Below are 10,636 nucleotides of genomic sequence, written 5' to 3' on the forward strand. Positions count from 1 at the left end.
TCAGTGTTGGGAGGTTCTGGGAGAAGAATCGGATCCCTGGAGCACGTGCTGTGACCTTGGACCTGGTGAGGCGTGAGTGTTGGACAGTCTCAGGCAGGGACGGATGTCCTGAATAGCACCCGCTGAGCCCCTGGACCTGGTGAGGCCGGTGTGTTGGGAAACCCTGGGAGGAGAGTCGGCTCCCTGAATAGCACTCTGTGCGCCCTGTGTGTTGGACGGTCTCAGGAGGAGACGGACGTCCTGAATAGCACACAGACAGGACACGTGAGTTTTGTGTTGTGTTTTTTTTCTTTTCCCTCTCAAGTCAGCTTACGGTGGCTCAGTGGGGTCAAGAAGGTAACAAGCGGCTTCCTGTAACTCGGCGGGGTTACGAAGGTGACAAGTGGCTTGCTGTAACTCGGCGGGGTTACGAAGGTGACACCAGCAGCTGTGTGTGAGCCGCAGCCGGAGGTGTCGGTGATCGGTGACAGCAGGAGCTGTGGTGGTGCCAGCAAGAACTTGTGTGGTATCGTACTTAAAGGGTCAGTACGGGCCCAAGAGACAAACTTTTGTGTGAACTGTGGTCTAAGAAGACCTGTAGAAGGGACATGGGGATATCCTGAAAGGGGGCGTGACCCAAATTGGGGTAGTAACCTCGAAAGGGGTAGAGTCCCAGAGGGAGGCGGTGATCCAAATGGGGGTGGTAACCCAAAAAGGGTGGAGTCCCAAAAGGGGATGGTTGCCCAAAAGGGGGTGGAGTCTCGGGAATGGGGGCGGAGCATCCCGATGTAAAAAGGCTGGTACAGATGAACTGTTGCCAGGAGCAAATGTCCTATGTCTGTTCTATCTGCCTGGTGAACTACCCCGCCGGCACGATGCTACGGGGGTGTGGCCTCCAGATAGATAATGAAGATATAGTTGGTCTGGTTGACCCTGGGAGCCCGGTGACTAGTGTGGGTTGCTCCTGAGATGCCCGGCAGAAAGGTGGGGGTCACTTGCAACCATGGGGGCACTAAGAGTTGCCCGGTCGCCAGGGTAGTCTTTGAGACAGGTTGGGGCATTGCCGGACAGGATGTCGCGATAGTCCCAAATCTGTCCTGTCTAGTGGTTATAGGCTAGGATTCTAAACTGTTCTCGGGCTTGTGGAAGAGGGGAGTTCCTCTACAGCAAGGGGATGGAGACCTTTCTACTGTTGGGCTAACAGATATTGAGACGGTGACGGCTCCTGACGTGGACAGGTCAGAGGTAGAAGTGACTGGAGGAAGGGGTGCGTCTGCCCAACAGACGGACCTGATGTCTCGTGACATGACTGGTGGTGAGCTGGTAGATGAGATGACTAGAGTGGACACACAGTCAGAGGGTAACTGGAGGGTTCACTCGGATGATCGGTGTGACTCGGTCTCTGGGGGTGACTGTGTCTCTGAGAGAGAAAAGGAGCACAGACTAGAAGAGCTAGAGAAGGAAGTCTCCGAGTTCAAAGGTCACCTGGCATTGTGGCAAGGTCTGAATAAGTCCCTGAGAGAAGAAGTAAGAGTACTCTCAGAAACTGAAAGAGGTCTTCTGCGGGAGAAGAAGTGGGATGAAGACTCACAGCGGCCAGGCCAGAGTGATCAACAGAGTGAAGAAAGAAGAAACTGGAGAGTATGGAAGTAGAGATGATCCATATGCAGGAGGAGCTTGCTGCTGCAGAGCGTGCTAAAAGGCAAGCACAGCAGGAAAGAGATGAACTGGCTGATGTAATGGCCAACAACAGTGGTAAAGATGCTCTAGCTTTGGAAGAAAAGAGGCGTTTAGAGTCTCGCATTGCACAGCTTGAAGAATTGGAGGAAGAACGAAGCAACGTTGAATTAGCCAATGACAGGCTGAGAAAGACCACACTTCAGGTTGACCAGATGAATGCTGATCTGAATGCGGAACGTAGAAATGCTCAGAAGAATGAGAATGCCCTTCAGCAACTAGATCGCCAGAATAAGGAGTTAGAAGCAAAGGTTGCACAACTGGAGGGACAGCTTGATGCTGAAACTAAAGAGCGGCAATCTGCAAGAAAACAACTACGTCGTACCGAGAAAAACTGAAGGATGTACTAATGCACATGGATGATGAAAGGCGTAATTCTGAGCAGTACAAAGACCTGGCGGAGAAAAATAATGTGCGTCTGAAACAGCTGAAGCGCCAATTGGAAGAAGCAGAGAAAGAGGCTCAAGGTGTCAATACGTTGTACTGTAGATTTCAGCGTGAACTGGAGAATGCTATAGAGACAGCAGATGCAATGAACCACGAGGTTAATGCACTGAAAATCAAACTTAGACGTGGTGATGTGCCATTTGTTACAAGACACATAGACAGGAAAAGAGGTGACGGAGCGCACTGGAGAAGTGTGGTGACTAAACAGTGTCTGATGACGCAGACAGACTGTGACTGGAGGGCCAAAGCCCAAGACCGATATTCTGACCGCTGGGGGCGGGGGAGACCTAACGTAGAGATGAGGCCCTACGATAGACAAAACAGACGGAGACGGTTCTCTCGGCCTGTGGGGCAAGGTGACATGGGTGCCCGGTCTCGAGATCCTTGGGTGATGTTGTGTGTTCAACCCCACAAGCTTGAGCAGAGGGGGGAGGTATGTGGTGTAGTGACCACTGTGTCCGCTAGGGGGCGCTGTGTGGGTGTCCCAGGACGGACGGATAGCCATGTCCAGAGTGGTAACAGGTGCAGGGTCCTAAATGACCGTTATGTATCCCAAGGTGGGTGGCCTTGGGATGAAGGTTGATCATGTGATGATCAGCAGAGCTGATCTTTTGTTCCAAGGTGTTAGAGAGAAGCCTTCAGGTGATTGGTGAGACGGGTGGGATCAATCACCTACAAACCCACCTAGGGGCGGGTGTCTAGATCGCCATAGTAAAGTATATGTATGTGAATGATTGAAGGACCTGTGATGAGGTCATAGCCATGTGATCCGATGGGCGTGGCTGCGGACCATATAAGGTGGCCAGGGTAGGTCACATGAGTAAATGCTTGGACCCGGTTGGTCCGTATAGAAGGTCTCGTCTGGCTGAAGTGTCTGCCTTCCTGAGTGCACGTGGAGACGTGTGTCTGATAGTTCCCTGGAGGGAATGAACGTCTGGACTGAGAAGCAGCTATGAGGTAACCCGAAGAGGGGATATAACTGTGAGGCTAAGAGAGCCTGTGTACCGGACATAACGAAGCCTGTGTGACCACAGGGTTAACAGAGTGAAGCTCTGTCATGGACGCTATGCTGTTTTATATGAACTTTCTGTTGCATATTGCTTTGGTTTATGCTGCATAATAAACCGAATGGACTGCGTTATGTTGAGAAACCTGTGCCAGACCTGATTTATCGGCTGCCTAGCGAGTAGTATCCCCTACCTTAATGACAAGCGCTACCTTACACTATAGATATATCTATGGATATATCTGTATAGATATATCCATGGATATATAGCCATAGATATATCCATAGATATATCTATGGATATATGTATGGATTCTGTCTATCTATCTATCTAACTATCGGTCTATCTATCTATAGATCTATCTGTCTGTGCGCGTTTTTAAAAACGGATCCGTCAAAAAATGGAAGAAACGGATGAAAAAATGGACGCGACGGATCCGTTTTATTCAATGAATCCGCTAGTCGGATCCATCGGAAAAACAGATCTGTTGCATCAGTTTTCCACAATCTGCGACGGACCCGTCGATCCGTCGCACCGACGGAATGTGACTGACGCCAAAAAACTGATATGTGAAACCAGCCTTTGCAGCGCTCAATGCCAATATTTCGTCGGTCATTATGTGATTGCAGACTGTTATTCCTAGACTAACATTACAAAAGATCATGTACAGCGTTAAAAAAGTGATCCTTCTCTTTAGCCCAATAGTGTCTGATGTAATTCTCCATTCTATTCTGTTATCACTTGGGTCCCTATATATTTATCTTACATCACTTATATAGCACCGTTAATTCCACAGCACTTTACAGACATCGGGGCTTACAATCTAAATTCCCTATTAACTTGTTTTTAGAGTGTGGGTGGAAACACATGCAAACACGTAGAGAATCCATGCATCTTTGCAGATGTTGTCCTTGGTGGGATTTGAACCCAGGACCCTAGCAATATAATAAAACTGTCCTATAGCTGCTCTATACTCATATTGATAAACAATTCCTCTCTAATTTCCGGCATGATGATTTTAGAAATAGTTTTCTAATGTAAAAAAAAATATTTTGTCCTGTCTCATCAGAAAATGTGCCTCATCCAGCCATAAGTTTTCCCTGCGGCAGCCACTAAATGTGGTGTTACATTTTTTATACTTGTAATACATGGATAGCACAAGTCTATTATAGGGAAAGTCAATCGTGTAGACAAACTTTCCCTGGCTCACAAAAGGGAGTTCTGACCAGGGGTCCTCCATATACTTTAGTATGGCCTGTGGACAACAGGGTTGTCTTTATTTGACATCCCCTTTAAGTATAATTCAAAGAGAGGCACTATTATAATTTTTAAGTTGATTCATTCAGACTTTATCAACTGTGATATGACGCTGGCCACCAGCATTAGCTATCCATAATCTGAATTCCGCAATGACGGCACAATAGGAATTAGTGCGATTCTGTTAATTAGTATAGTAGTTTTGTCTTTATTAATTGCTCCATCGATACTTGTATTAACTTAGAACTAGTTTGGTAACTACTTTCTTATCTTGGCCTCTGTGTAAAATGCCTTCTTGAATGCGTTCCATCTATTGGCCATAGCACAATTCACCTACAGTTGTGGCCAAAAGTATTGACACCCCTGCAATTCTGTCAGATAATACTCAGTTTCTTCCAGAAAATGATTGCAGACACAAATTCTTTGGTATTATTATCTTCATTTAATTTGTCTTAAATGAAAAAACACAAAAAGAATTGTCCTAAAGCCAAATTGGATATAATTCCACACCAAACATAAAAAAGAGGGTGGACAAAAGTATTGGCACTGTTCGAAAAAATCATGTGATGCTTCTCTAATTTGTGTAATTAACAGCACCTGTAACTTACCTGTGGCACCTAACAGGTGTTGGCAATAACTAAATCACACTTGCAGCCAGTTGACATGGATTAAAGTTGACTCAACCTCTGTCCTGTGTCCTTGTGTGTGCCACATTGAGCATGGAGAAAAGAAAGAAGACCAAAGAACTGTCTGAGGTCTTGAGAAACCAAATTGTGAGGAAGCATGAGCAATCTCAAGGCTACAATTCCATCTCCAAAGACCTGAATGTTCCTGTGCCTACCGTGCGCAGTGTCATCAAGAAGTTTAAAGCCCATGGCACTGTGGCTAACCTCCCTAGATGTGGACGGAAAAGAAAAATTGACAAGAGATTTCAACGCAAGATTGTGCGGATGTTGGATAAAGAACCTCGACTAACATCCAAACAAGTTCAAGCTACCCTGCAGTCCGAGGGTACAACAGTGTCAACCCGTACTATCCGTCGGCGTCTGAATGAAAAGGGACTGTATGGTAGGAGACCCAGGAAGACCCCACTTGTTACCCCGAGACATAAAAAAGCCAGGCTGGAGTTTGCCAAAACTTACCTGAAAAAGCCTAAAACGTTTTGGAAGAATGTTCTCTGGTCAGATGAGACAAAAGTAGAGCTTTTTGGGCAAAGGCATCAACATAGAGTTTACAGGAGAAAAAAAGAGGCATTCAAAGAAAAGAACACGGTCCCTACAGTCAAACATGGCGGAGGTTCCCTGATGTTTTGGGGTTGCTTTGCTGCCTCTGGCACTGGACTGCTTGACCGTGTGCATGGCATTATGAAGTCTGAAGACTACCAACAAATTTTGCAGTATAATGTAGGGCCCAGTGTGAGAAAGCTGGGTCTCCCTCAGAGGTCATGGGTCTTCCAGCAGGACAATGACCCAAAACAAACCTCAAAAAGCACTAGAAAATGGTTTGAGAGAAAGCACTGGAGACTTCTAAGGTGGCCAGCAATGAGTCCAGACCTGAATCCCATAGAACACCTGTGGAGAGATCTAAAAATGGCAGTTTGGAGAAGGCACCCTTCAAATAACAGGGACCTGGAGCAGTTTGCCAAAGAAGAATGGTCTAAAATTCGAGCAGAGCATTGTAAGAAACTCATTGATGGTTACCGGAAGCGGTTGGTCGCAGTTATTTTGGTTAAAGGTTGTGCAACCAAGTATAGGCTGAGGGTGCCAATACTTTTGTCTGGCCCATTTTTGGAGTTTTGTGTGAAATGATCAATGTTTTGCTTTTTGCTTCATTCTCTTTTGTGTTTTTTCATTTAAGACAAATTAAATGAAGCTAATAATACCAAAGAATTTGTGTTTGCAATCATTTTCCGGAAGAAACTGAGTATTATCTGACAGAATTGCAGGGGTGTCAGTACATTTGGCCACAACTGTATTTAGCATTACCTCTTTTTTACCACCCTAACGTGATAATAGAATAGACTCCTCTGAATCATTTTCATTGCGGTTTTGGTTGTAATTAAATAGATCCAATTTAGTTTGCCAGTCTTGGTTCATGATTTCATAGTCGTGTATTAGACTAAGACCACAGTCACACCTTCAGTATTTGGTCAGTATTTTACATCAGTATTTGTAAGTCAAAATCAGGAGAGAAGCAATCAGAGGAAAAGTATATCCAAATTATTAAGGGGATAACTAATAGACAATACTCTAAGGCTATTTTACAAAATATTATACCATGCATAAATAAACTGATTGGTTAATGTTAGGAGATAACTGAAACAATCGCACCCATAGATCCAGAGGAGTCATTGCATCTCTTTCCATGCCTCCACGAGTCTCCCTCTCCAAACTGATCAGACCCCGGTTTCCCCAAGACTGCTGCACTAACAAGGGCAGTCCACAGCTATACCTGAGCATAACCGCCCTGAGCACTTCCTATGTATCTCCCAACGCACTTCATTCTGGTTCTTCAGGGGAATTGTATTGCACTTGTAAATCTATTTCAGATCCTAGGATGTGCACCTATTACAATTAGCTCCGCTCAAATGGATGATGTATTTAACATCTATTTAATGAAAGTTCTTCCAATTAGACTCCATCTTCATGGCTCAAAACCTAGACTGTGGAGACGTGTGTCTTAAAGGGGTTGTCCGGGCTTTTCACATAATCTCAGTGCATATCTGGGCTGCAGAATGCTGACAATATGTAATTTACCTTCTGTGGCCAGTTTGCAGGGTTTGCTAGATATCAGCTCTTGCTTGTAAGAAAAACGTCCGGGGGGGTGTGTTCTGGCATTGAAATGAGAACTGGTCGTTTCCTCCTACTCTACTAAAACCTGCCCTCTATAGCAACAACCCCACCCTCCATAGCAACAGGCCCTCCCCGACCACATGAACAAGCCTATACCTCCTCACACAGTAACAAATCCTCCCCCTCTAGCAGCCTCAGTGCAGAGAGCAGCTGCTCCTCCCCCAGACACACGCTGAGCAGAGATCTATGGAAAGTGAAACTATTGAGGAGGAAATGACCAGTTCTCATTTCAATGCCAGAACACCCCCCCCCCAGACGTTTTTCTTACAAGCAAGAGATCATATCTTGAAAACTGTGCAGACTGGCCACAGAAGGTAAATTACTTATTGTCAGCATTCTGCAGCCCAGATATGCACTGAGATTATGTGAAAAGCCCGGACAACCCCTTTAAACAGTGCCGTCCCCCCTTCCCACCAATCACGTAATGAAAACAAAGCCAGGCCTAAATGAGTTGAAACAGGTCAGTCACAGTTTATTAATTACATAAGCAGCGAAAGGCAATTACATTTCCTAACGGGCGGCTCATAGCCGAGATCCTGTCCGTGATCGACAGGCAATTTGTTCAACGAGCGGTTACGATCCTTTGCCCTTCTCCACTACTTCCGCCATGGAGGATCCTATGTATAACCTACACGGGACTCTGACCCCCACCAATCAACATTAGAGCCTGTTCAACTCCGTCCTGCAAGCCAGACAAAAATTTATCGAGGCCATTGTCCGTCAGGTGAACTACGTCCGGTCTTAATAATGCTATGTTATCCCCTTCCAGTTGGTGGTGACGAACCACAATACCGCATTTTCCCTTCACGAATTTTGCCATCCTCGCTTTGAATTTTTTTTTTTGCGCGCTCTATGGCTTTTTCATCTCTTGCCCTCCGCCATACGGCTCGTGGTATCATATCTGACCACACCAATACCATATTCGTGAATAAACAGCTAAAACGTTTGATGTCTGTTGTTATCCATTTATAAATATCAGCGATTTTGCTCTTGCCGAGATCATTGCCACTAACGTGTAATACTATTATCACCGGGCGTTTAGCCCTCCTGGAGATGTCAACTATCTCTTGGAACACCTGCTGCCATTGGAGGCCTCTGATCCCTCTCCAGTTAACTTCTAGACCCGGGAAGCCTAGACTTTTTCCTCCAGGCCGCTGCTCGGCTCTTTTTGCCGCCCAATAGATGTATGAATGTCCAAAAACCCAAACTTTACTCCTGTAAAAGATAAAATGTGTTACTTTAGCAAATCAGGTCTTATGTATCTGGCGATGCATTCGGATTTCCATCGACCCATTCTCTGCACCTTGGCCTCCGATACTCCTGCCCTAGCTGCTTTGATGGCTAGGATTCGGAAAGAATGTGTCCCGTATTCCTTCGGATTAGCACCAAATTTTTCTAGGCATAATGCGAAAATTGGCTGAAATTGATACTTGGTAAGAGGGGACCCGTCTGTATGAGAGAGAGAATCTGCTTTCATGTGTTAATACCGCATATCTTTTGACTATTTTTAGTGGGCATACTGGGCCATCTGCTGAGTTAACCAGCACCCATGTGGGATCGCATTTGGATTTTCGCACTCGAATGCACAGAGCGTCGCTGCATATGACTATGTCCTTTGTAAGGTAGCGCTTGTCATTAAGGTAGGACACACTCGCTAGGTAGCCAAATAACCAGCTCCGGCATGGGTTTCTCATATAACTCCAACAGTCCATGCGGTTTATTAGGCATCATAAACCATGAACAGCAACAGAAAGTTCATATAAAACAGCATAGCGTCCATGACCGAGCTCTGCTCTGTTATCCCTGTGGTCACACAGGCTTTGTTATGCCCAGTTACACAGGCTCTCTAGCCTCACAGTTATATCCCCTGTCCGGTTACCTCATAGCTGCTTCTCAGTGCAGACATTCATTCCCTCTCCTGGGAACTCTCAGACACATGCAGCCATGATAGACAGCGTCCCCATGTGCACTCAGGAAGGCAGACACATCTTCCTGCACGAGAGCTTCCATACGGACCAACCAGGTCCAAGCATTCCCTCATGTGACCTACCCTGGCCACCTGTGATGAAGGAGCAGCCGCCATTTTGGATATGGGGCATAATGCTCGCCTCATGTCTGAGCTTGGCCTGTCCCAGTGACGCCATTTTGTCTGAGTTCACAAGAATCACAGGCAGCTAACTGCTCCTACCCCCCATGGCCTGTAAGCATATTGAAGAAAACAAGATTTAGTGCTCCAATGTTGAATAGCAAGGTCTTTTAGTATGATAATGAGATAAGGCCAAAACAGAACTTTAAAGCTTGAGTAGGAGCTACGCCAGCATGAGGCATGAAGGTGCCTGGGGGCTTCAATTAGAATATACCTGTCAGTTGGTCACAGAAATACACATCCATTGTCTCTCCCAGCCAATCCAACTCCATCCTAGGATCATGGATTATGAGCACACCTTTCGAGTTACAGACTCATAAAAAATATCCGCGTGACCCTGAGGAAATTACGCATCTGACAGTGCGACTCCTGAGTCGGTGAGGGCTCTGGGACCTGAGATATAGAGATTGGCTCTCCACAGTGACCCAATGGGGCCATGTTTGCTCTCCACATGACAGGCAAAACAAACCGCATTCACTGGTACCTCTCGTGTCCTGATCCTATCATCCTGGAGAAAGTTACCCCCTTTCTTAGATATTGGGAATAAATTCTGCAGGGAGCTAAAGGGTGTAGATTATTAGCCCATCCTCTGACACAGGGGGAGGAACCCAGCATGCTTAAGAACTGAGAGCACATGGCAGAGACACTGACTCTCACAGAACCAGATGATGATGATCTAAGAAGGAACTGGGGACAGATCTGCCAAGGGAGCAGCGGCACACGCTTTTGGGTCTGTCTGGGAACTAAGATTCTTATACCTGTGGACTGCAGAGCTCCCGGCATCCATATGCAACCTACAACCTGGTAAATTGACCACCAGCTTAATATCTCTAAGTCTTGTACCGTTATTGTTATATTTTACTCTGTCTGCAAATCCACTAATTCAGTTGCATAGCTTACTGTATATTTCTAATTTCTGTAATTATCTAGTGCGCCCTTAAGGCAATTAAACCATAAAATTAATCTTGGGCTGGTGCTTTTACTCTGATTACGAATCTTAGAATACCCAGCAGGTAACAGGACATCCTCCCCGGCGGCCATTTGATCTAGGTGCAGTTCGCATACTGACCTGAGAGATAAAGGGGGCGCCGGAGAGCTGTGCCTGTGTAGTTACGTCACATTGGTGACATGGGAGAAACCACTTTCCTTCACACCACCTTATATGGTCCGTAGCCACGCCCACCGGATCACATGGCTATGACCTCATCACA

General features: G+C 46.0%; 1 protein-coding gene across 2 annotated transcripts in view; it reads left to right on the forward strand.

Moving 5' to 3' along the window:
• NME7 (NME/NM23 family member 7) overlaps positions 1-10,636 on the forward strand; it is a 238,141-nt gene that overhangs the window by 114,912 nt on the left and 112,593 nt on the right. The window lies entirely within an intron of this gene.

The sequence above is a fragment of the Dendrobates tinctorius genome, unplaced genomic scaffold (assembly GCF_039654945.1).
Source record: "Dendrobates tinctorius isolate UK_male_01 unplaced genomic scaffold, ASM3965494v1 ptg000398l, whole genome shotgun sequence".
Lineage (NCBI taxonomy): Eukaryota > Metazoa > Chordata > Amphibia > Anura > Dendrobatidae > Dendrobates > Dendrobates tinctorius.